Raw genomic sequence first — 24807 nt, forward strand, 5'->3', positions numbered from 1 at the left:
ACACACAATAGAAACTTGTTCTATCCAGTAATACTTTGTCTTCTGTGTTCTGTGTCTAGATGTGAGATTAGCCGGATCTGGGTCCACTCAGTGCTCTGGAAGAGTTGAAGTCTATCATGACAACACCTGGGGAACAGTCTGTGATGACAGCTGGGACTTAAATGATGCTGAGGTGGTTTGCAGACAGCTGGACTGTGGGACATCACTCAGTGCCCCTGGATCAGATCACTTTGGTGAAGGAACAGGACAAATCTGGCTTGATGATGTGAACTGTTCAGGCAGTGAAAAGTCTCTAACTGAGTGTCAACACAGAGGATTTGGGACACACTACTGTGGACATGAAGAGGACGCTGGTGTCGTCTGTTCAGGTGAGAAAACATTTTAATCACTCATAATGATGTACAGTAATAATATAATAGATGATCAGCAGTCTGAGGGGCCATATGCCACAATAGCCACGATTATAGTTATTTGTTTCTTCAACAGTCTGAGTGATGCAAAGTAGGTCAATTGATGAAAATATTTTCAAAATGTGTTCTACTAAAATAGTTTCTTTCATAGATGTAGTACATATAGCCTGTCTCTCTCTTTTACCACCAAACCAGACCTCTGATCTCTTCATCTATTTCACTTTCTTCATGCATTGAGGCTGTAGCACAAGATGTGATGTGAAGTCTGATTCGCCTATGACACATCAACATTCATGTGGGGCTGGTCTATTGGCTGTCGCAAGAGTTAGACTTTTCCATGTTTTAATTATAAATATTTTACCTTTACTGTATTTTTATTACTCTTGGCCTTCCTTCCATTAGAGATTGTTTTCAAAGCCCTGCTGGTTCGAGGTGTCTACCATAAAAAACAAGTAACAGTGAATCTGACAGTTTCCCTCCTAGACTCACCAAAATCTGCTGCAAGTCTCAGAAAACCTACTTGTGACATTGATAATATAATTTCATGTATTGGGATCATTTGTGTATGTTCATATTACTTGTGGCTGGTTTAGTGTTGATGATATATCTGCATATATCACCTCTTTTACTGTTAGTCATGTTTGTTGTCATTTAATAGTATCAATAATAATCTCAAGATAAACACACAATAGAAACTTGTTCTATCCAGTAATACTTTGTCTTCTGTGTTCTGTGTCTAGATGTGAGATTAGCCGGATCTGGGTCCACTCAGTGCTCTGGAAGAGTTGAAGTCTATCATGACAACACCTGGGGAACAGTCTGTGATGACAGCTGGGACTTAAATGATGCTGAGGTGGTTTGCAGACAGCTGGGCTGTGGGCCATCACTCAGTGCCCCTGGATCAGCTCACTTTGGTGAAGGAACAGGACAAATCTGGCTTGATGATGTGAGCTGTTCAGGCAGTGAAAAGTCTCTAACTGAGTGTCAACACAGAGGATTTGGGAGACACAACTGTGGACACAATAAGGACGTTGGTGTTAATTGTTTGGGTGAGAAAACGTTTTAATAAAGTATTAAGAATAAATTATGTAGTCCTTAATTTTTTAACAGTTCTTTCACTCAGTCAGTGTGGTTTGTGATGTGTGTCAACACCGTTCACTGCTGGAAACCAGCTGCTAATCACTCTCTGCAGCATCTTCTCAGAATCAAAAAGCAGAATAAAAGTGTAAAAAACTGCTTAATCAACTGTTCATGAAACTGTGATGTAACTTTAGATGCTTGTTGAGCAACTGATAACTGAAAAGCATTAAACCGTACCAGCATCTGTGACTACAGATATTTGTTTTTTTAACACTGAGTATGAATAATAATGATTTTGGTAAAACTACTATCAAGATAAACACATAAGAGAAACTTGTGCTATCCAGTAATACTTTGTCTTCTGTGTACTGTATCTAGGTGTCAGATTAGCTGGGTCTGGGTCCACTCAGTGCTCTGGAAGAGTTGAAATCTATCATGACAACACCTGGGGAACAGTCTGTGGTGACGACTGGGACTTAAATGATGCTGAGGTTGTCTGCAGAGAGTTGTCCTGTGGGACATCACTCAGTGCCCCTCAATCTGCTCACTTTGGTGAAGGAACAGGACAAATCTGGCTTGATGATGTGAGCTGTTCAGGTAGTGAAAAGTCTCTAACTGAGTGTCAACACAGAGGATTTGGGACACACAACTGTGGACACAATGAGGACGCTGGTGTCGTCTGTTCAGGTGACACAACATTTTATTAAAGTATTTAGAGTAAACCTTCATTTTTAACAGCTTTTTCAACACCGTTCACTGCTGGAAAACAGCTGCTAACCACTCTCTGCAGCATGTGCTCAGAATCAAAAAGCAGAATAACAAGTGTATATTGTCCTCCCCATAGGTGTAACTGACAGCTAGTTTGGCAGAATAGAATGGAAACAGTCTTCCATGTGAACACAAAGTCGATGTAAAGCTGAGGCTGTTTATTTACACGTGGGTAATCTGTAAAACTGAAAATAAAGAAAAAATGCAGCTGTTACTATCACATAGTTCAAATATATTCACAGCATGACTTATTATGCAACAGAAACTTTTAGAAATTAACAAGCTTTACAGCTGCAGTCGGTAACTTTGAGGAGAGAGAAGATTTAGCGTCAAATTTGAAGAAGTACTACTTTCAGATCTCTCCCCCTCCCTCCCCGCTTCACTCCTGCTCTGCCTCCAAAGTCCCTCCCCCAGAGGAGGCTGACGTGCGCGCGAAGGCACGTGACCATGTATGCTTTTGTTGGTAACGGAGGTATCGGTAGTTTTGTCCTTGCTGATGGTTGTTGCTGCGCCATTACTTTCTCTACGCTCCTGAAGCCGCTCTCCCGAGCTGAGGAGGAAGGGGAAGGGGGCTGTGTGCGTGAGCAGTGATTGACAGCTGTCAGACACTCCATCAGACACCATCCTGAATCTGATTAGTTTTTCTTGTCTGGTCGCGTTGGAATCTGGCAATTTGCCAATTTGCAGTAGGAGCAGTAGATGGGGCTAAATGAGCCTGTTTTTTAAATTTTTTTATTTGATTTGATTTTTTTTTGCGTTTCCACTAGGGAAAGTACCTGGTACTTGGTACTTTTTTAGTACCTGCTCTGGTGAGGTTCCAAGCGAGCCAAGCCGGTACTAAAATGTGACGTCGACACACTGCTGGCCACTGATTGGTCAGAAGAGTTGTCGCTGGAAGAGTCATGAGCCGTCCCACACAAGAATCAAACCCGGCATTTTTAAATACCGGCAGCAGCGTTAGAGCTATACGGCTCAATTATCTTGCTTTGTGTGTGACAAAAAGCCTCATACAGCAGCAAGTACACCACTGCCTCAATGTCCTCCATTGTTTATGTGTTTTGTGTCGCGTATAAAACGAAGTCACGGCAGTTTCGCGGAGCCGTGCTATGACAACCCCGCCCACGTTGAGTAGGTACTTTTTTGTAATGGAAAAGGTCTGTTCTGGAACCGTACCGAGGCGAAGTGAGTCGTGCTGGAACTGTGTAGTGGAAAAGCGCCATAAGGAAAGCTCAAAAGACTATGGTTAACCTAAAAAAACACTACACAAAAGAACCACTAGGTGGCTACAATCTCCACAAACTGTGGGCAGCACAAAGTGTGAAATTTTGCTTAGCCCACTGTTCATGAAACTGTGATGTAAGTGAAGATGTTTGTTGAGCATTTAATAACTCTATATAGTATTATATCTTACTGGGTTTTGTGACTATAATTATTTGTTTCTTCAACAGTCAATTTGAGTGATGCAAAGTAGGTAAATTAATGAAAATATTTTCTACTAAAATAGTTTCTGTCATAGATGTAGTACATACAGCCTGTCTCTCTCTTTTAACACCAAACCAGACCTCTGATCTCTTCATCTCTTTCACTTTCTTCATGCATTGAGGCTGTAGCACAAGATGTGATGTGAAACTCCCTTACTGCTTGTCTACAAATCACTCTGTGGCTCTGGACCCAAATACTATACATGTCTGATATGCTCGTGACATATCAACCTTCAGACATGTGGGGCTGGTCTATTGGCTGTCCCAAGAGTTAGAATAAAACATGGTGATCTTTCTGTTTCACTTGATTTGAGCAGCACTAGTTTACTTAATCTTTTGTCTTTCTTAATTTCTTATACTTCATATGTCTGTACTTTTCCATTTTTTAAATTGTAAATATTTTACCTTTACTGTTAGAAAGCCCACATTGTTTTGAGTGATATTTACCTGTTTATAGTCTGTTTGCATTGTAGGTTTCATTTGTCCTACGTTATTGAATGCAGCTGAGTTTTACAGACAGTCTTGAACGCACCACACCTGTGCAATTCTCCTTCTCCATGTGCTAGAGAGCTGACGTTTTTCCCTTGCCTTTTTGCATCTTGCATCCTTATTGCCCTGATTTCCTGCTGTGTGTGAATGTATAAGGGTGAGTTTGATTATATTTGTGGTGAATAATGAGTATTTGTGTTCATGTTTGTTCAGGCAATCCTAAGCTAAAGAGGTGTTATGCTAGCCTACTGTTTATGCTAGTGAACTGATCATTGTCTTCATTTGTGTTATTGTTGCAGACCACAGCTGTAATAAAGCAAATAACTCCGTACATCTGTATCCGTGTTCTTTAATCGGGACACACTCACCATACCTTGCCACTCTAAAACCAGCTAACTTCCTGGAGACCCCCATTATCTCCTTTTATGGTCCTTCGAGCCGGATTAGAGCATCAATCAAGGTATGGAACCAACAAACGCGGATGCACAGACTGAATCTGCACCCCAACGTGCTTCACAGAGGGAACGACACCCTCCACCATACCTGAATGACTATGTGGTTGCAACTCCACCTCCAGAGGGACAAACCTATACCACAGAGCTGGCTCCCTCCTCCCAGCATTCACGCAGTGAGCGAACACGCTCATCCCGGAGGAGCTCCAGCTCCAGGTCCACACGGTTCACGCGTTCATCCAAAGGCAGATTCCCTTCCAATGTTCTGTCAGACCTAGAAACAGCCCAGCTTGAAGAGCGAGTGAAGCAGATGGAGCTTGAGGAGTTGCAGCAGCAGATGGAAGAGGACCAACACGTCGAATTAGAATGTCAGTGACTCCAAGCTCAAGCCAGAGAGGCCCAACAGCTACAGGAGGAGGCTCTTAGAACCCGAGAGTCATTAACCAGACAACTGGAACAAAGGCGACAACTAAAGAAGAGATCTAATGAGCTGGAGATAGCCAAGATGGTCACCTCTCTCCTTAAAGAGAAAGCACAAGAACCTGATGGCGCCAGAGCCTCACCTACGCCATCAGACAACCATTCAGCTCTTCCACCAGCTCTACACGCAGCTCCGCCTCCAGCGCTACACGTGGCTCCGCCTGCAGTTCAACATCGACCTTTGCCTCCTGTGCTACAATCACCTCCACCTTCTGCAACCCTACCTGCTAACTCAGCAGCGGTGAACTACCACCAATCCAGTGCAGCCTTCACTCACCCTGTCCATGCAGTGTCATATACCACTCCAGCCTTGACTCAACCCGTTCCACATCAACCACAGGCGTCTGATACGTATCCAATCCTCGCATCGTCCTACGGCATTCCGAAACTGATGATCCCCTTATTCAAAAGTGGTAAAGAAAGTGACTTTGCCTTGCTAAAGATGGCCCTCGACAATTTGTTAAACAGTCATCAGCACCTCAATGAACAGTACAAGTATCAAGTGCTCCTTGGACACCTGAAACTTCCAAGTGCACTCCAGCTCGCTAAGGCCTACATGCACGACCTGAGGCTGTATACGACGGCCATGCAAGCTCTACAGGACAAGTATGGCCAACCCCGCCAGCTTGTCCAAAGCGAACTGGGTGCTATCCTGAATGCTCCAGCCATCAAGTTTGGAGACTCTGAAGCATTTGATGCGTTCGCATTGTCCATCCAATCGCTAGTAGGCATGCTTAGGACTCTGGAGGGACAGAACGGCTATGAACTAAGATGTGGATCTCATGTTGACCGACTGTTAAGTAAGATGCCGCCGAGCTATCGCGATGGGTTTGTAGAATACTGTCTGAACCAAGGTATTCTTCGGACAGGAACTGACCAAACCTATACCTTACCTGACCTGAGTTCTTGGTTGCAGATGAAATCCCAGGCGAAACGCATAGCAGGTAGAGCTGCTTTGCTCTACCACTATGAAGTTCCCAAGCCAACAAAGAAAGATCAACATCCTTACGGTAAACCAAAGGAGAAATCAACAGCATTTTTTCCTCACTGCTAGTGACGAGCAAGGCTCCAAAGGACAGTCTGCGCAGCCAAAGTCCTCATCCAAACCCAAACCATACTGTCCCCACTGCGACAATAAAGAGCACTTCTTGAATGCTTGCGCCAAGTTCAAGACACTGAACACAGGACAGATTGTGAAGTGGCTAACTGATGGGCAACGGTGCTGGAGGTGTGGACGCTTTCACAAGCCTGATGTCTGTACCCTCAAGCGACCTTGCAATACCTGCAAAGAGCAGCATCTGACGGTACTGCATGATACAGTCCAGCAAACCCAGAAGAGTGTGCTCATGGTGACTGCTCCCACTACCAAGGTTTATTTAGATAGACCAAACAGATCCCCCAAAGTGATGCTGAAGATTTTGAAAGTCCTACTTCACAATGGAAGTCGAGTTTTGGAGACTTACGCATTGCTGGACGACGGCTCAGAGCGAAGCATCATATTGCCACAAGCTGTGCAACACCTGAACCTCACCTTACAGCCTGAAATGCTCACCCTCCGGACTGTTCACCAAGATGTAGTGCAGCTTCACGGTGCTTCGGTTGCCTTTCATGTGTCTTCCCTGTCTAAACCTGCCGATAAGTATCATATACGTCAGGCATTTACATCTGACAACCTGAGTCTCTCAGAACATTCCTATCTAGTGACAACCCTCCAACGGAGATATAAACACCTCCGCAACCTACCTTTACCTCCTGTGGACCATGTTCAACCTCTATTGCTCATCGGATCCGACATGCCTCATCTCCTGACACCTACAGAGCCGGTGCATTTTGGCCCACTAGGAGGACCCATCGCAGTTCACACAAAGCTTGGCTGGTCGCTCCAAGGTCCCACCAGCGTCGACCAAGTTTCTTTCTCCGAGCAGCAGTGCATGTTCACCACAACAGTCTCACCTACCTGTGAGCTCTTGAAGAACGTGGAGCGTCTGTGGCAGATTGACACTCTGCCTTATATGAGTGAGAAGCAGGTGACTCGATCGAAGCAAGATCAACAAGCCTTGAACCTTCTCCAGACATCCACCATCAGGGTCACTGTTGATGGGATACAGAGATATGCTACACCTCTTCTTCGTCGAGCCAACTCCACAACCCTTCAGGCTCCTATGGAAGCGGTGTTGCCTAGCCTACGAAGCACAGAGCGGAGACTTGGTAAAGACCCAGAACGTGCCACGGTATACTGCCAGGAGATCCAGAAGCTGCAGAAGATGGGCTATGTAGCGGTGGTGCCACCTGAGGTAGCTACATCAACCCCAGAATCCTGGTTCATACCTCATCATATGGTGCGACACAACAACAAGGACAGAATTGTCTTTAACTGCTCTTTCCAGTACGAAGGGAAGTCCCTCAATGACTTCCTCCTCCCCGGACCTACTTTAGGTCCATCGTTGCTAGGAGTCCTCATTCGGTTTCGGCAGTATCCCGTTGCGGTAAGCGGTGACATCAAAGGTATGTTCCATCAGATACGCCTTTTGCCAGCCGACAAACCAGTCCTACGTTTCATCTGGCGGGAGATGCAGAGGACTGAGGAGCCAAAGATCTACGAATGGCAAGTCCTGCCATTTGGCACTACGTGCAGTCCTTGCTGTGCCATTTATGCCCTGCAGCGGCACGTTCAGGAGTCAAGTGAGACCAACAGCGACCTCGTTGACTGTGTTGAGCGGTCATTCTATGTGGATAACTGCCTCCGTAGCACCCACTCGAAGGAGGAAGCTAAGGAACTGGTCGAAGGACTGTGCCAGCTGCTCCACTCCGGGGGCTTTGAGATACGACAGTGGAGAGAGCTGAACCCACATTGAGGAACGTCTATAAGGTGCTTGCCTGTCAATATGATCCACTAGGATACATTGTACCATTCACAACGAGAGCCAAGATTCTTGTCCAGGATCTTTGGAAGGAACAAATCGTTTGGGATGATCCGATCCAGCCACAGAGCCTGCGAGACAGATGGTTAACCTGAGAACAGGAAATTCCCGACCTGATCCAGATGGAAATCCCAAGATCTTATGCACCAGCATCTGCAGACTCACCGACATCCAACAGAGATCTCCATATCTTCTGCGACGCTTCTGAGAGAACATACGGGTCTGTCGCTTACCTACGAACAGAAGATGATCAGAAGGAAATTCAGGTCTCCTTCGTCCTAGCCAGATCCCGTGTGTCGCCAAAGAAGCAATTATCCATGCCCCGGTTGGAGTTGAGTGCCGCTCTCACCGGGGCTCAACTAGCCAGTGTCCTTCAAACTGAGCTCACCTTACCCATCAGGAAGGTCATTCTCTGGTCGGACTCCGCTACGGTTCTCCACTGGATCAAGTCGGAATCTTGCCATTATAAGGTTTTCGTGGGCATATGTGTGGCAGAGATCCAGAGCCTTACAGATGTGAATAACTGGAGGTATGTGGATAGTGCCAATAACCCTGCTGATGATATCACGCAAGGTAAGACCTTGAAGGAGCTGTCTCGACCACACCGTTGGCACCAAGGCCCTGACTTTCTGCATCATTCTGAAGATCATTGGCCGACCAGCCCAACAGCCTATCCAGAGCCAGAGGATAGTGAACTGAAGAAATCCTCTTTCTGTAGACATGTGTCCGTCGACTCCTGTCCTCAGCTTCCTGAAGTTAGCCTGTTCTCCACATGGAAGGACCTCATGCATGGATGGGGCGGCCAATCCAAGCTCCAGCTCACCCAGTGAGGCAGCTGATTACATCAAAGCTGAGAATCTCCTTCTAAAGCATGCCCAATCTGTGTCATTCCCAGAGGAGGTGAAGGCGCTCATGTCAGACCGACCTCTACCAACCAATAGCCGTTTGAGCTCCCTATCTCCTGAGTATGATAAGGAGACAGAACTCCTTAGAGTCGGGGGGAGACTACGAAGAGCTGAGCAGCTAGAGTCAGACACCATCCACCCAGTCTTACTAGACCCAAAGCATCCTTTGACTAAGCTCATCATCCAGGATTTCGATGAGACCCTCCTGAATCCTGGACCAGAGAGAGTCCTGGCTGAACTGCGTCGCCGATTTTGGATTCTGCAAGGGAGGGAAGCAGTCAAGAGGTGTCAGAGCAACTGCATGCAGTGCCAGTCGTGGCGAGCCAAGCCTTCAGTTCCTAAGATGGCGGATTTGCCACCAGCTCGTCTGCGCCTGCATAAACCACCCTTTTATTCGACTGGTGTTGATTGCTTTGGTCCTTTCACGGTGAAGATTGGACGCCGAACAGAGAAGCGTTGGGGCATAGTCTTCAAATGCATGACCACTCGATGTGTGCATCTAGACCTTCTGGAGAAGCTCGACACTGACGCTTTCCTGATGGCTTTGCTTCGTTTTATAGCCAGAAGAGGCAAACCTTTTGAGCTCTTGTCTGACAATGGGACAAATTTTGTCGGTGGAGCCCAGAGCTACGTGAGGCCTTCGAAGCCATGACTCCTCACCTGAAGGAACAGCTGGCAGAACAGCAGATTAAATTCTGTTTCAATCCTCCCAGTGCTCCCCACTTTGGTGGAGTGTGGGAGAGAGAAGTGAGGTCTGTGAAGACTGCTCTCAAGGTCGTACTTAAAGAACAGACTGTACATGAAACTGTGCTCCAGACAGTTTTAGTGGAAGTGGAAGGGATTCTGAATGCTAAGCCCCTCGGTTATGTCTCTTCAGACATATCTGATCCAGATCCCATCACGCCTAGCATTCTACTGATGGGACGCTATGATGCATCACTCCCTCAGGCCATTTATGACCCCAGTAACACCCTCGGAAATCGCAGATGGAGACATAGTCAAGTCCTCGTCGACCACTTCTGGTCCAGATTCATTAGTCACTACCTGCCCAGTTTACAAGAGCGACAGAAGTGGCAGAAAGACGGGAAAAGCCTCATGCCAAACCAAGTGGTGCTCATCGTAGATCCTCAGCTCCCGCGAGCTTTATGGCCTGTTGGTATGGTGACGGATACTTACCCTGGAGCTGATGGACGCATTCGGACCGCTGCCGTTAAGGTCAAAGATCGGACATACATTCGACCAGTAGCCCGTTTGGTCCAGCTTCCTAAGCTTGAAGATGATGGATCCAAGGATTCACTGACCTGAGTGGCCTTTCTGCCTTGGATTCGACTGTCCATGTTGACAGTCGGGGGCGGCTGTGTTAAAAAGCCCACATTGTTTTGAGTGATATTTACCTGTTTATAGTCTGTTTGCATTGTAGGTTTCATTTGTCCTACGTTATTGAATGCAGCTGAGTTTTACAGACAGTCTTGAACGCACCACACCTGTGCAATTCTCCTTCTCCATGTGCTAGAGAGCTGACGTTTTTCCCTTGCCTTTTTGCATCTTGCATCTTTATTGCCCTGATTTCCTGCTGTGTGTGAATGTATAAGGGTGAGTTTGATTATATTTGTGGTGAATAATGAGTATTTGTGTTCATGTTTGTTCAGGCAATCCTAAGCTAAAGAGGTGTTATGCTAGCCTACTGTTTATGCTAGTGAACTGATCATTGTCTTCATTTGTGTTATTGTTGCAGACCACAGCTGTAATAAAGCAAATAACTCCGTACATCTGTATCCGTGTTCTTTAATCGGGACACACTCCCCATACCTTGCCACTCTAAACCAGCTAACTTCCTGGAGACCCCCATTATCTCCTTTTTATTTACCGTATTTATATTACTCTTGCCCTGCCTAGAGACTGTTTTCAAAGCCCACTGGTTTGAGGCTTCTGCCATAAAAAACAAGTTAAAGTGACTCTGACATTGTTTCTGTCCAAGATTCACCAAAATCTGCTTCAAGTCTCATAAAGCCTACTTGTGATATTGATAATATAATTTCATGTATTGGGATCATTTGTGTATGTTCATATTACTTGTGGTTGGTTTAGTGTTGTTGATATATCTGCATATATCACCCTTTTATTTCTTCTTTTTTTCCCTTTTTTTTTATTTTTTTACTGCTAGTCATATTTGTTGTCATTGAATAGTATTGGTACTAATGGTTTTCGTAAAACTACTATCAAGATAAACACACAAGAGAAACTTGCTCTATCCAGTAATACTTTGTCTTTTGTGTTCTGTGTCTAGATGTGAGATTAGCCGGATCTGGGTCCACTCAGTGCTCTGGAAGAGTTGAAATCTATCATGACAACACCTGGGGAACAGTCTGTGATGACAGCTGGGACTTAAATGATGCTGAGGTGGTTTGCAGACAGCTGGGCTGTGGTCCATCACTCAGTGCCCCTCAATCAGCTCACTTTGGTGAAGGAACAGGACAAATCTGGCTTGATGATGTGAGCTGTTCAGGCAGTGAAAAGTCTCTCACTGAGTGTAAACATAACGGATTTGGGACACACAACTGTGGACACCATAAGGAAGCTGGTGTTATTTGTTCTGGTGAGAAAACATTTTAATAAAGAATTAAGAATAAATGTTGTCCTTAAATTTAAAAGTTCTTTCACCCAGTTAGTGTGGCTTGTGATGTGTGTCAACACCATTCACTGCTGCCAAATAGCTACAAACCACTTCCCCTCAAACTACTGTTTTTGGTGAAAGAACTGGCAAAATCTGGCTTGATGATGTGTGCTGTTCAGCGGCTGACCGGTGCTGTGGCCGTAAAGTGGTCGGTGCCTATCGCGGCAGCAATACCCGAACCCGCTGGTGGACACCGGCGGTGAGGGATGCCGTCAAGCTGATGAAGGAGTCCTATAGGGCCTTTTTGGCCTGTGGGACTCCGGAGGCAGCAGGCAGGTACCGACAGGCCAAGTGAAGTGCAGCTGCGGCGGTCGCTGAGGCAAAAACCTGGACATGGGAGGAGTTCGCAGAGGTCATGGAGAACGACTTCCGGGTGGCTTCGAAGAGGACCACGGGGGTGGATGAGATCCACCCGGAGTTCCTGAAGGCCCTGGATGTTGTGGGGCTGTCATGGTTGACACGACTTTGCAACATCGCGTGGCCATCGGGGGCAGTGCCTCTGGATTGGCAAACTGGGCTGGTGGTCCCTCTTTTTAAGAAGGGGGACCGGAGGGTGTGTTCCAACTATTGGGGGATCACACTCCTCAGCCTCCCTGGTAAGGTCTATTTGGGGGTACTGGAGAGGAGGGTCCGTCGGATAGTCGAGCCTCGGATTCAGGAGGAGCAATGTGGTTTTCGTCCGGGTCGTGGAACTGTGGACCAGCTCTACACCCTCTGCAGGGTCCTTGAGGGTGCATGGGAGTTTGCCCAACCAGTCCACATATGTTTTGTGGACTTGGAGAAGGCATTCGACCATGTCCCTCGAGTCCTGTGGGGGGTTCTCCGGGAGTACGGGGTATCGGACCCCCTGATACGGGCCATCCGTTCCCTGTACGACCGGTGTCAGAGCTTGGTTTCTAGGCGCAGTCAGGGCGTAGAGGGGGTCCAGTTTGGTGACCTCAGGATTGGGTCACTGCTTTTTGCAGATGATGTGGTCCTGTTGGCTTCATCAGACCGTGACCTCCAACTCTCACTGGACCGGTTTGCCGCCGAGTGTGAAGCGGCCGGGATGAAAATCAGCACCTCCAAATCCGAGTCCATGGTCCTCAGCCGGAAAAGGGTGGAGTGCACTCTCCGGGTCGGGGATGAGATCCTGCCCCAAGTGGAGGAGTTCAAGTACCTCAGGGTCTTGTTCACGAGTGAGGGAAGGATGGAGCAGGAAATCGACAGGCAGATCGGTGCGGCGTCTGCAGTAATGCGGGCTCTGCACAGATCCGTCGTGGTGGAGAGGGAGCTAAGCCGAAAGGCAAAGCTCTCGATTTACTAGTCGATCTTCGTTCCTACCCTCACCTATGGTCATGGGCTTTGGGTAGTGACCGAAAGAACAAGATCACGGGTACAAGCGGCCGAAATGAGCTTCCTCAGTAGGGTGGCTGGGCTCTCCCTTAGAGATAGGGTGAGAAGCTCGGTCATCTGGGAGCAGCTCAGAGTAGACCCGCTGCTCCTCCGTGTTGAGAGGAGCCAGATGAGGTGGCTTGGGCATCTAGTTAGGATGCCCCACGGACACCTCCCTGGTGAGGTGTTCAGGGCACGTCCCACTGGTAGGAGACCCCGGGGGAGACCCAGGACCCGCTGGAGAGATTATGTCTCTCGGCTGGCCTGGGAAAGCCTCGGGATCCCCCGGGAAGAGCTGGACGAAGTGGCTGGGCTGGATGTTCAGTCGTTGAAAAGCAGCATGTTCTCAAAATCAAAAATCAGAATAACAAGTGTGAAATGTTGCTTAATTCACTGTTCATGAAACTGTGATGTAAGTGTAGATGTCTGTTGAGCATTTAATAACTGTGAAAAGCATTATATCTTACTGGCAGTTGTGACTATAGTTATTTGTTTCTTCAAGAGTCTCAATAATAAAAGAGTATCAATAATAATGGTTTTGGTAAAACTACTCTCAAGATAAACACACAGGAGAAACTTGTTCTATCCAGTAATAATTTGTCCTCTGTGTTCTATGTTAGATGGTGTCAGATTAGCTGGGTCTGGGTCCACTCGGTGCTCTGGAAGAGTTGAAATCTATCATGACAACACCTGGGGAACAGTCTGTGATGACGACTGGGACTTACAGGATGCTGAGGTTGTCTGCAGAGAGTTGAACTGTGGGACAGCTGTTAGGGCCCCTCAATCTACTGTTTTTGGTGAAGGAACAGGACAAATCTGGCTTGATGATGTGAGCTGTTCAGGCAGTGAAAAGTCTCTAACTGAGTGTCAGCACAGTGGTTTTGTGACACACAACTGTGGACACAATGAGGACGCTGGTGTCATCTGTTCAGGTGAGGAAACATTTTATTAAAGTATTTAGAGTAAACCTTCATTTTTAACAGCTGTGGGGCACGGCAGGGAACAACTGGCCCTAGTCTGAGTGCACCATGAAAGACATTTAAAACAAATTTTGAGGTATTGTAGTCTGTTTCGGCGCAAGGGATACACCACCTTGGATCGCGTAGTTAATTTCATTCATGAACATTTACAAACATCTGGCCAGCTCTGTGGATATAGGTGGATGTACATAAAATGCAAGGAGAATTAGGACATTAGGCTATTGCTTACCTTATGTGACTAAAGTTAACATTTATCTTCACCTTATCATCTTTGATCTTTTTGATGACGCTTTCAGGTATATTTAGTGTTTGGAGAAAAGAGAATAAATCCACTTCTGCTGCCATTCTTTGAGCAGCCTGGAGGCTTAAGCACAGGAGGCACAACTATCCTTAATTAGGCTACCTTCGGTTTCTCGTGCTCACCAGAAATGTTTCTCGTGCTCACGGGAAACCAAAGTTTTATTTTATTTCCACCATGTCCCTTTATGGGCTCCGTATGATGCTAAGTAGAGAAATTAATGAAAAGATTTTCAAAATGTGTTCTACTGAAATAGTTTCTTTTATAGATGTAGTACATACAGCCTGTCTCTCTCTTTTAACACCAAACCAGACCTCTGATCTCGTCATCTCTTTCACTTTCTTCATGCTTTGTGGCTGCAGCACAAGATGTGATGTGAAAATTCCTACCTGCTAGTCTACAAATCAATCTGTGCCTCTGGTGTAAATATTGTACATGTCTGATATGCTCGTAAACATATCAACCTTCAGACATGTGGGGCTGGTCTATTGGCTGTAGCGAGAGTTAGAATAAAACATGGTGATCTTTCTGTTTCACTTGATTGAGCAGCACTAGTTTATTTAATCTTTTGTATTCCTTGTCTGTACTTCCATTTTTTAATTGTTAATATTTTGTTGACAAACAATAGAAACTTGTTCTATCCAACAATAGTTTGTCCTCTGTGTTCTATATTAGTTGATGTGAGAATAACTGGGTCTGGGTCCACTCGGTGCTCTGGAAGAGTTGAAATTTATCACAACAACACCTGGGGAACAGTCTGTGATGACAGCTGGGACTTACAGGATGTTCAAGTGGTTTGCAGACAGCTGGGCTGTGGGCCATTACTCAGTGTCCCTCAATCAGCTCACTTTGGTGAAGGAACAGGACAAATCTGGCTTGATGATGTGAGCTGTTCAGGCAGTGAAAAGTCTCTCACTGAGTGTAAACATAACGGATTTGGGACACACAACTGTGGACACAATAAGGACGCTGGTGTTATTTGTTTGGGTGAGAAAACTTTGTAATTAACTATAAAGAATAAATGTACTCCTTCATTTTTAAGAGCTCCACAGTCTGTTTGCCTTTGAATAATAATGATTTTGGTAAAACTACTCTCAAGATAAACACACAATAGAAACTTGTTCTATCCAACAATAGTTTGTCTTCTGTGTTCTGTGTCTAGGTGTCAGATTAGCTGGGTCTGGGTCCACTCAGTGCTCTGGAAGAGTTGAAATCTATCACAACAACACCTGGGGAACAGTCTGTGATGACGACTGGGACTTACAGGATGCTGAGGTTGTCTGCAGAGAGTTGTCCTGTGGGACAGCTGTTAGTTCCCCTCCATCTGCTGTTTTTGGTGAAGGAACAGGACAAATCTGGCATCATTACGTGAGCTGTTCAGGCAGTGAAAAGTCTCTAACTGAGTGTCAACACTTTGAATATGGGACACATGACTGTGAACATGGAGAGGATGCTAGTGTCGTCTGTTCAGGTGAGGAAACATGTGAATCACTGATAACAATGTACTGTAATAATATAATATAATATTGGCAGTCTGATCAGCATACATACTATGCTGATCACTTTAATCTCAAATTGTATTTGTCTAAAAGCTCTCACTCAGGTTTATGACAGATGGAGGAAAAAGATCCAATTCACTAACTAATTCAATAACTTTTCGGAGCAATTGCCATTGGCCACACTACAAAAACTTCAAGAAACATCACAAACTTGTTAGACTTTAGACGCTTGTAATTGGCCTCTCTGTGCACTCGCTTGAGTGATCAGAAAAAGATGACCAAATCAGCAAGAATAATAGATTGGCACTCAAAGTATAGAAATAGGGAAAACGATAAAAAAGAGTCCTCAGAAAAAAAAGTACAGGAGCACAATAGGAGCCAGTGGAAGAGACTGTTTTCTTTCCCCTGGGGCGGCTTGTAGGCTGGGTGTGGTGACGTGTCCCAGCCAATCGGGTTACCTTTTTTTTCTTATTTTGGTCTCACTGGTGAGGGTATAATTTCTAAATAATTCTTTTGATTTCTAGTTTTCTGCACAATTTTTTCATTAAGGGCATTTAATCATGAGTATAAATGATATACTGTAATAAAGAGACACATAACAGAGAATGTATTGTTCAGGCTTTGATAACCTGTCAACTTCATTCAGTAAATCAACATCACATAAGGAGTAAACAATTAGATTATTATTAAACAAAAAGAATCACTAATTAATTCTTTAGTGGGATGACTATCACTACACAAGTAAATATAACCTACCACGTCATCAATGTATCATATCTCTTCATAAGTTCATGCATGCATTAATACAGACAAATAAAATGTGCACATTTATTTTAAATGTGCGGTTTGAGACTTTCTGTTACTTCTATACTGTTGTTGGATGTTTATGTTAAAAATGGTCAAACTTGAGGAGAAAAAATCTTCCCTGCAAAAGCCAGGGCTGTAACATGTCCTGAATTCTTCATTTACAGCTACCTTTACTCCCTCCTCATGATCAGGTCAGATTATTCACATTTGCCCACATGGGCCAGTAGCTATTTTGCTACACAGTCCTTGATGGTTGTGGAGCACTAAGGACCAACTCAAGAGCCATTTTATACTGTCTCAACAAAACTACAATCATTTCAAATTAGTATAATCCTCATTCACCAAAAGTGACTTTATATAACGAAAATAAACATACATTCCCTTTAAACTGATACTATCTTCTGTATCTTCAGTTATTGCTACAATTTAAAACATATGTAATATTTCAGATTCAATTTAGTCCAATGCTTCTCTAACATCCAGGTAGTATGTAAACCCCCCAAGTTGTTTTATCATTTTCCATTAACTTCTGATAAAGGTTTTTTCCCCACCCTTTACAATAACGATCTAATAATACAATATACAGTATAATAGTATATCAACGCAGAAGCGGTATTGTTAAATGATACTTTAAGTAGGCTTAATGTACTACATCTTTTCGAAGGCGAAGTTGGAATGATCATTAATCCAGTTAAAGGCAGGATTGGATAAAAATAAATGTAAGTTGGTAATTATTTGATAGTTGGAGTCAATTCTGTCCTTGGTAGTAGTCCACATAGTTGCCTCTGTGTCCACTACATTCTCATTGAGCTCTGAAAAAAAACTATTAAAAAAGGGAAAAACAACAGGCAAACATGTATGCTAACACTTAATGCTGTGACTCAACTTGATTACTCTGCTTTTTTTTTCAGCGGATCTCCCAAAGCCCAGCATCTCCATGAATCCTGCTGGTGAGGTTAGCTGGGGTCAGAGCATCAGCATCACTTGTTCAATCTCAACTCAGCTTTTAGGTGGAACATTCACTCTGAATAAGACTTCAGGTTCATTCAGAGACAATCAAACATCAAGTACCAACTCTGCTACCTTCAACATCAATAACGTGAACTTTGATAATGAGGGATCATATCAATGTCAGTATGAGAAAAACATTTCAAGTCTATCGTTCAGCTCCCTACTGAGTGACTCTTTCAGTCTCTCTGTCACTGGTAAGAAAATCAAATGAATTGATATAATGCAATCACTTTTAAAACAAAACAAAAATCACACAACACTATACTGCAGCACACCATCAAAAACCTCATCAAATCTGTCTGAAAACATCACAAGATGAAAGGCATTATGCTCTCGCAACAAATCAAATTGTGATGCAGTTAAATGTGCTTTTTTCTTTGCTGTCATGTTACAAATGTTTGAGAAACGGTTATTGTTAAAAGAACCCAAAATGTCTGCATAACCAACAAGTAATTAATAGTAAGAACTAAAAGCAGTTCAATCAGGAGAGACCAGATATGAAGTAAAATATGTTTATTATGCAGATGATATTAATGATTAGGTATTGTCATAGCCTTTGGCGCTTGGACTCTGCAGGGAGAATTTTTCAATCGAAGGACGTAAGTCCTGAGCATCAGCATGATAGATCCCCCATGGAGTCCAGACACTGGTGGTGGTGGCTGGTGACTTCGATCAATCTTGGGCCAAATCCCAACAAGTCATTTTAAGGCTGAAACTGATCGGGCGGATGAAGTTGAAGTGTTGCTTTGAGGAATCTGAAGACTGGGTGTTGATGGGGAGGTGGTAGGTTGCGCAGAGAGGGACAACATTTAAATAGACAGCTGCAATATGATAGGCTGACAATGAAGGTGTGTCACCATGCTATTGGTTAGACTTGACCAGGTGATGTGAACAGCTGATGTGTCAATGGATGCTCCAGAAATAACAGCAAGGAAAATATGAGCTTTGAAAGAGATCAGTATGAGCTGTAAGAAGGATCAGGATGACTAAAGAATGAGAAATAAAACTATGATATGAGCATACAAAAAGGTGGTCTTCCTGTCTGAACTTTCGCTAAGCTTCATTAGATGCTCTTCCTGAGGTCCACATCATGGTTTTCAGGTTAATGAAGGTTAGGGTTATTGTTAATGTGTTTCATGTGTTTAACTGTGAACATTTAATTTACTGTGAACTGTGAAATTTAAAAGCCTTCTAAATATGTTCATTAGTATTTTTCTATGAATTCTTTTCATTTTTTTCTCTTTTCATTATTTTACTACAATAATAGTAGAATACAGTAGTAATCCATAACCAACTCATTTTATTATTGACTTCATTGTTTTCACAGCAAATCAGTGTGTTGATTGACAATAATCAATCACAGAAACATCTACAATTATACTATCGTCACAGGCCAGCTCTAATTCAAAATCATAGTATCATCACTTATCCTTTCTGTTCTTTGTTTTTTTCTCTTATTTTATATAATGTTTTTTGGATGTTTTTTAAGTTTGTTTTTCTTTCATTTTTAAAAAGTTGCATGTAGATTAGTTCTGTGAACCATTGATTTGACATAATGTAACTTGAATATACAGAGTTCAGAATAAATCTCATCTTTGCTGATTTAAAAATTAGGGAAGTTTTCAAAGCCTGTTTCCCCTTTTCCCCTCAGTGCCACTGCAACAGCCCAATATCTCCCTGACATCTCCTAATGGAGGACTGGTCTGGGGTCCTGAAGGTGCAGAGGTCACTAGGGGCTACAGCTTTGTCTTGACCTGCTCCATTAATTCCAGCCATGGTGAAGGCCGTTTCTTGCTCATCTTCTCTGGCTCCAACATCACCACCAAGCCAGCAGTCAACCTGTCAGCCTCCTTTAACTTCCCTGTAGCTGAGTATGAATATGAGGGCAACTACAGCTGTGTGTATGAAGTCACTCTGTCCAGACGGGACTTCAGGTCACCAGAGACAGCACCACTTATTGTCATCATTAAATGTAAGTAGACAGTAGAATTTAAACTAAGCATTGTTATATTTTATGAACATCACTGAAAGATACATTTGCCAATTATATGACAATGGCCCTCGTGTCAGTCATATAACCTGTTAATATTATGAACTTAAACACAACTAAAGATGGTGACTGACCCACTGGTGTTACTTTCCACACTTCTTCACTGGAGGATAAAGTGTGTAGGTTCACATGCACACTGTAATCATCAACCACCAAAGACTAGGTTCAGGCACAGTTTCTTCCTATTTCTCCTCCCACCACACAAACAAGCCTTGATATATATATGAGAGAAAGCCATTGAGACAGACAGAGAGAGAAACATGAAACACACAAAACAGAACATGGATGAGCATGAAAATCAAACTAAGAGAGGAGACTTGATTCTAAGTATTAACTCGTTATCAAGCCCATCGACAAGCTTCAGCTGCTTGATAACAAGTTAATTATTAGAATCAGGTGTGTTAGAGTGGGGAGATACTTAAAACATGCAGGACAGTAGCTCTCCAAGAGCAGGGTTGGTGACCCCTGCTTTAGATGATATCTCTGGAGCTCTGTCAGGCTTATTTTAAATTTGGGTTAAGGGTTAAGGTTAGGATTGGGGTTAGCCTACAGATTTAGCAATGATTTAGTTTAAATAGCATAATCACAGTCAGAAAACATACAGCAATCTTGTAGCAATGACTTGTGGAGTAATATATACTTGTAGAGTATCAGGTATGCAGTGAAGATGAACCATAACTGACTATGATGTTATTTCCTCCTATAGTCCCTTTGTTGCTGCTGGTGTCCTCAGTAGCTGCTGGGAGTCTGCTGCTGTTCCTGCTGGTCTTGTTGGTGTTCTGTCTGGTCTGCAGGAGAAGACAACGAGCCAAATATCCCATAGCATTCGCCATGAGTCCAGGTCTGTGGAGAAAACACAATTCCTTCATTTTTAATACACACTTTAATCCAAGGAATTTAGTTCTTTTAACAAACTGATTTCACATTAATGACACAGTTTTGTTCTGATGCTTGCGTTTCAGTGGCTTTCAGTGCTTCGAACCATTATGACGGTGAAGAGGAGGAACGGGAGGATGGGGAAGACTATCAGAATGTTGAGGCAGTGTACACTGAGAAGAAACTCAAAGATGATGAAGATGAGGAGGACAGGGAAAACTATGAGAACATTGAGCCAGTGTACAATGAGAAGAAACTCAGAGAGCAAGCGGGGGTAGCTGAGAAGGAGGACGGTGATGATTATGAGCAGCCAGAGAGTGACGAAGATCATGATTATGAGGACGTGGACAATGATGCAAATTACATAAAAGTGGAGGTCACTGTAGAGGACATCAGAGAGGAAGAAGAAGAAGAAGATGAATTCAGTGATGATGAAGATGACTATGAAAATGTGGGCTAAACTGATTATTTTGTGAACAAACCGTATTTTACGTAGAACAACAGGATATTTATCAAAACCTCTGAGGTCACAGTATTACAGTGCTTACTACTATGAATAAAATACTGAACTCTGCAAATAATTCCACTAAATGTTGGAACTATCAAGACAGTGAAGTAAATGACAGATGTTTTTTGACTAGAAGAGTGCAGATCTCTGCCATGTGTGTCTGCGGGGATTCATAGTCTCAGTTTTCTTAAAGATGTATAGGATAGTGTGAGAATAATGACTTTAAAACAAGGACACCCCCAACATATGTGTTTGTTTTATTGTCTCAGATCTCTGTATGTGTATCATTTATTGCTGATGTTATGTGTTTGATGTATAGTTATTAGGCTCCAACTAGATTACACAGGCATTGGACATTGTTGATGTAGCAACTGAGTTTCACCACAAGATGGAGCTTCTGCTTTGTGATAGCTATCTGTCAGGAGAATAGACTGAGATAAAAGGACAGAAACATGTTGCTATCCATGTGTCGCTCTGTCTGTGCGTATTTGCAGTTTGACAAATTATTATTATTAAAGCAGATTAATGGATGATCATTGGTAACAGACATTGGAGATAATGACATTCCTGGGCGGTGATAGACAGTCTGTGTCTTAAGATTTATGAATCATTGAAAGAATACAATTTTTAACTTAAATTTGCATCTTCTCCCAATGGATGCTTTTGTTTTTCCTCTTGGCTTTGTACTGCTCAATGTCCATGTTCTTGGTAGGTATTCTACATGCTTGAAAAGGAAGGGTTGAGGGAAGTGATATTTAGTTGGTCGCAATCTGTAATTTCACCACCTGATGTCACTAAATCCTTCACACTGGTCATTTAATTGCATCCATGTTTCCTTTACCATTCACCTTAGTCCCTCCCACTGAAGACGGGAGCAGAGATGCAGAAGAGAAACCAGTAAACATAATTTTATTGAAGTGACACTTTCTTTTCTCTGAATTTGAAGCAATGTCAGTTTCTGTTGAGGACTGCATCAGCTGACTTTAACAGCATTTCGATGACCTTGATTTAATTTGAAAATGTAACTGTCTAGTAGAACTAATGGTAGTATTTCACTACTGCCAATAGTATAGTTTTTCTTTCCTCCCACACGCCAAAATAGATTTCCCCCTTAAAATTAACAGTTTGACAAACATCCACACATGGATGGAAAATTTCACTGCTGAATGCATGTTTCAAAAATCTCTTAATTATTTTTTATCTGTATTGATATTAGATTTAAGATAAGATAATGTAAGATAAGCCTTTATTGTCTCCTTTAGGAGACATTTGTCTTGTGCATTCAAACATGTATAGTGCCACAGCACACATATACAAACACAATATTCCATTACATGTACAATCAAACTACAGTTACCATACAGTAACATACACAGAGGTCCACACACACACACAGAGGTCCACACACGCGCACGCACACACACACCAAAATATTGCAGATATTCCCTATGCCAGGATATTACACATTCTCAAACTAAACCATAATGTTACAAATCATTTTATTGGTTATTCTGAATTAAAAAACTAACAAACATATTAACATATTTGTACAGCAATGTCCTATAAAAGCAAAATGATACCAGACAGTTAACTAACCCTACACTGATTACTCTCTACTGTGCTGTTCAATGCTGGAAAATCTGGAAAAGAGATGTCATATATTCTGATGTCATATCCAACTGTGTCATTACACAGGGTACCTTTTGGATTATATTTGAATACATACAATGAAAATCTTTTTTCTGAATAAAACCATTATGTGGGAATTGCTAAGCACCTTGCTATTCATATACAACTGTGACAGAGCATGAAATGGGCTATAGGAAATTTGATAGGAGATATTTGATTAGAAGATGTGATATGGATATGTAAAACTTTATTTAAAAGTTCATCTCAAGCTAATATGAAGCCTCAAGTCATCCAAATAAGTCAAATTAAGTAGATATCTGTCAAGGTTTCAGTCTTAAACTTGTGAACGTGTCCTGTATCTTTATTATAGACTATGAATTTTCTATCTTTGAAAACTTGAATGAGGCCATTACTGTGTTATCTTTGAACATAGATAGATAGATAGATAGATAGATAGATAGATAGATAGATAGATAGATAGATAGATAGATAGATAGATAGATAGATAGATAGATAGATAGATAGATAGATAGATAGATAGATAGATAGATAGATACCAACAACAAACACACATTCACTACCCCACAATAGTAATCCACACCCCCACAGTGGAGAAATCTGATGTGTCAAATTAAGCCAAAAATGTATTTAAATCATTAGCAAAAGTCAGGTCATCATCACTGTTCCTCACATTTCTATTTTTCTCCTCCTTACCTATCACTGTACGACCCCTGGTATGCCTGTCTTAAATAATTACCTCTAATCTTCCGCTCAATCTTCAATGTGTACTCATGCTTGCATTCACTGATTATTTAAATGTCTTTTTGTATACCTTTCAATTAGAACACATCTCGTTCGTCAACGGGACTCATCTCCCATTATCTATGAATCATGATCCACTCTTATTGGGTCTCTGAACCCTGTGATCCGAAGTCTGTGATGGTGCTCCCTCAACTCCCAGAGTTGATTATGACTGTAACAGATAATATCACTGGCTGGGGCTTCTATTGACTTGGAAACAGTAGAAGGAAGATCACAAAACATATTGCATACAAGATCACTGTTAAATGCATCTTGATTGTCTCCAATTGTTTCGGCTCCCAGCACCGACAGACCTGCAGCTGATGTTTGAATTAAGACAAACGAGGGCACATAAAGACACATTACAAACGAACAAGGAAACAAATCTGACGTTCCTTCCGTTTCCACTCTGCAGCAGACAGAAAAGAAAAAGAGAGAAGTCTGCACACTGTGGAGGTACTGTCAAGAAAATGATGAGGAACTTGTGGCCATTTCACACCCCAACCCAGTTGTCACAGTCATTAGTTGCTGCTTTCATAAAGTTGAGAGTATGCAACCATATTTGTCCATTACTCCAGAACTCAACTGCATGTGTGCTTCAGGATCCATTTTAAGATTCTTTTATTGGGTTTTAAAGCTCTTAATGGTCCTAGTCCTACTTATTTATCAGAGTTACTTCTAACTTATGAGCCATCTAGAACTCTGAGGTCTTCAGATAGAGGTCAGATAGAGGAGGGAGAAGCAGCTTTTTTATTATTACGACCCCCGTCTGTGGAACGGCCTTCCTGAAGACCTGAGAGCAGATGCGAGTTTGGACATTTTTAAAAGCAAACTTAAGACTAAACCTTTTAGCCTGACTTATGATTACATTTTATTCATAGGTTTTATTATATTCTGTCATTCTATTAATCTATTTTAATTGTAGTCTTTAAGTTTATTTAGCCTATTTATTGTATAATTTTAGTTGTTTTTTGATAGTTGTTGATTTTTATGTCCTTGTATTAATGTTTGTGTTTTTGTGTGTGCTTTTATTGTGTAAAGCACTTTGTTCTACATTTTATTGAATGGAAAGTGCTTTATAAATAAAATCTGATAGATTGATTGATTAAATTGAATACATAGACTCTAGGGACTGACATGAAACAATGCATTCATATAATCCATCATTTCTATCAGAATCCTTGGAAGAACTGTGCTAGTAGATCCAGGTGTTAAACTTGCCCAGGAGTCCAGACAGTCTACTGCCACCAGATGTTTCTTGAGCTCTCGCCCAGTTGATTTGACAGATTCTGTGTCCTTCAGAAAACTGTTGAA

The 24807-nt window shown here is 42.7% G+C and overlaps 1 pseudogene; it reads left to right on the plus strand.

The window, feature by feature from the left end:
* The window catches only part of LOC134000054 (deleted in malignant brain tumors 1 protein-like), a 45847-nt pseudogene extending 23883 nt beyond the window's left edge, over positions 1 to 21964 (plus strand).
* Positions 21965 to 24807: the final 2843 nt, after the last annotated feature.

Source organism: Scomber scombrus, chromosome 18 (genome assembly GCF_963691925.1).
Source record: "Scomber scombrus chromosome 18, fScoSco1.1, whole genome shotgun sequence".
Taxonomy (NCBI): Eukaryota; Metazoa; Chordata; class Actinopteri; order Scombriformes; family Scombridae; genus Scomber; species Scomber scombrus.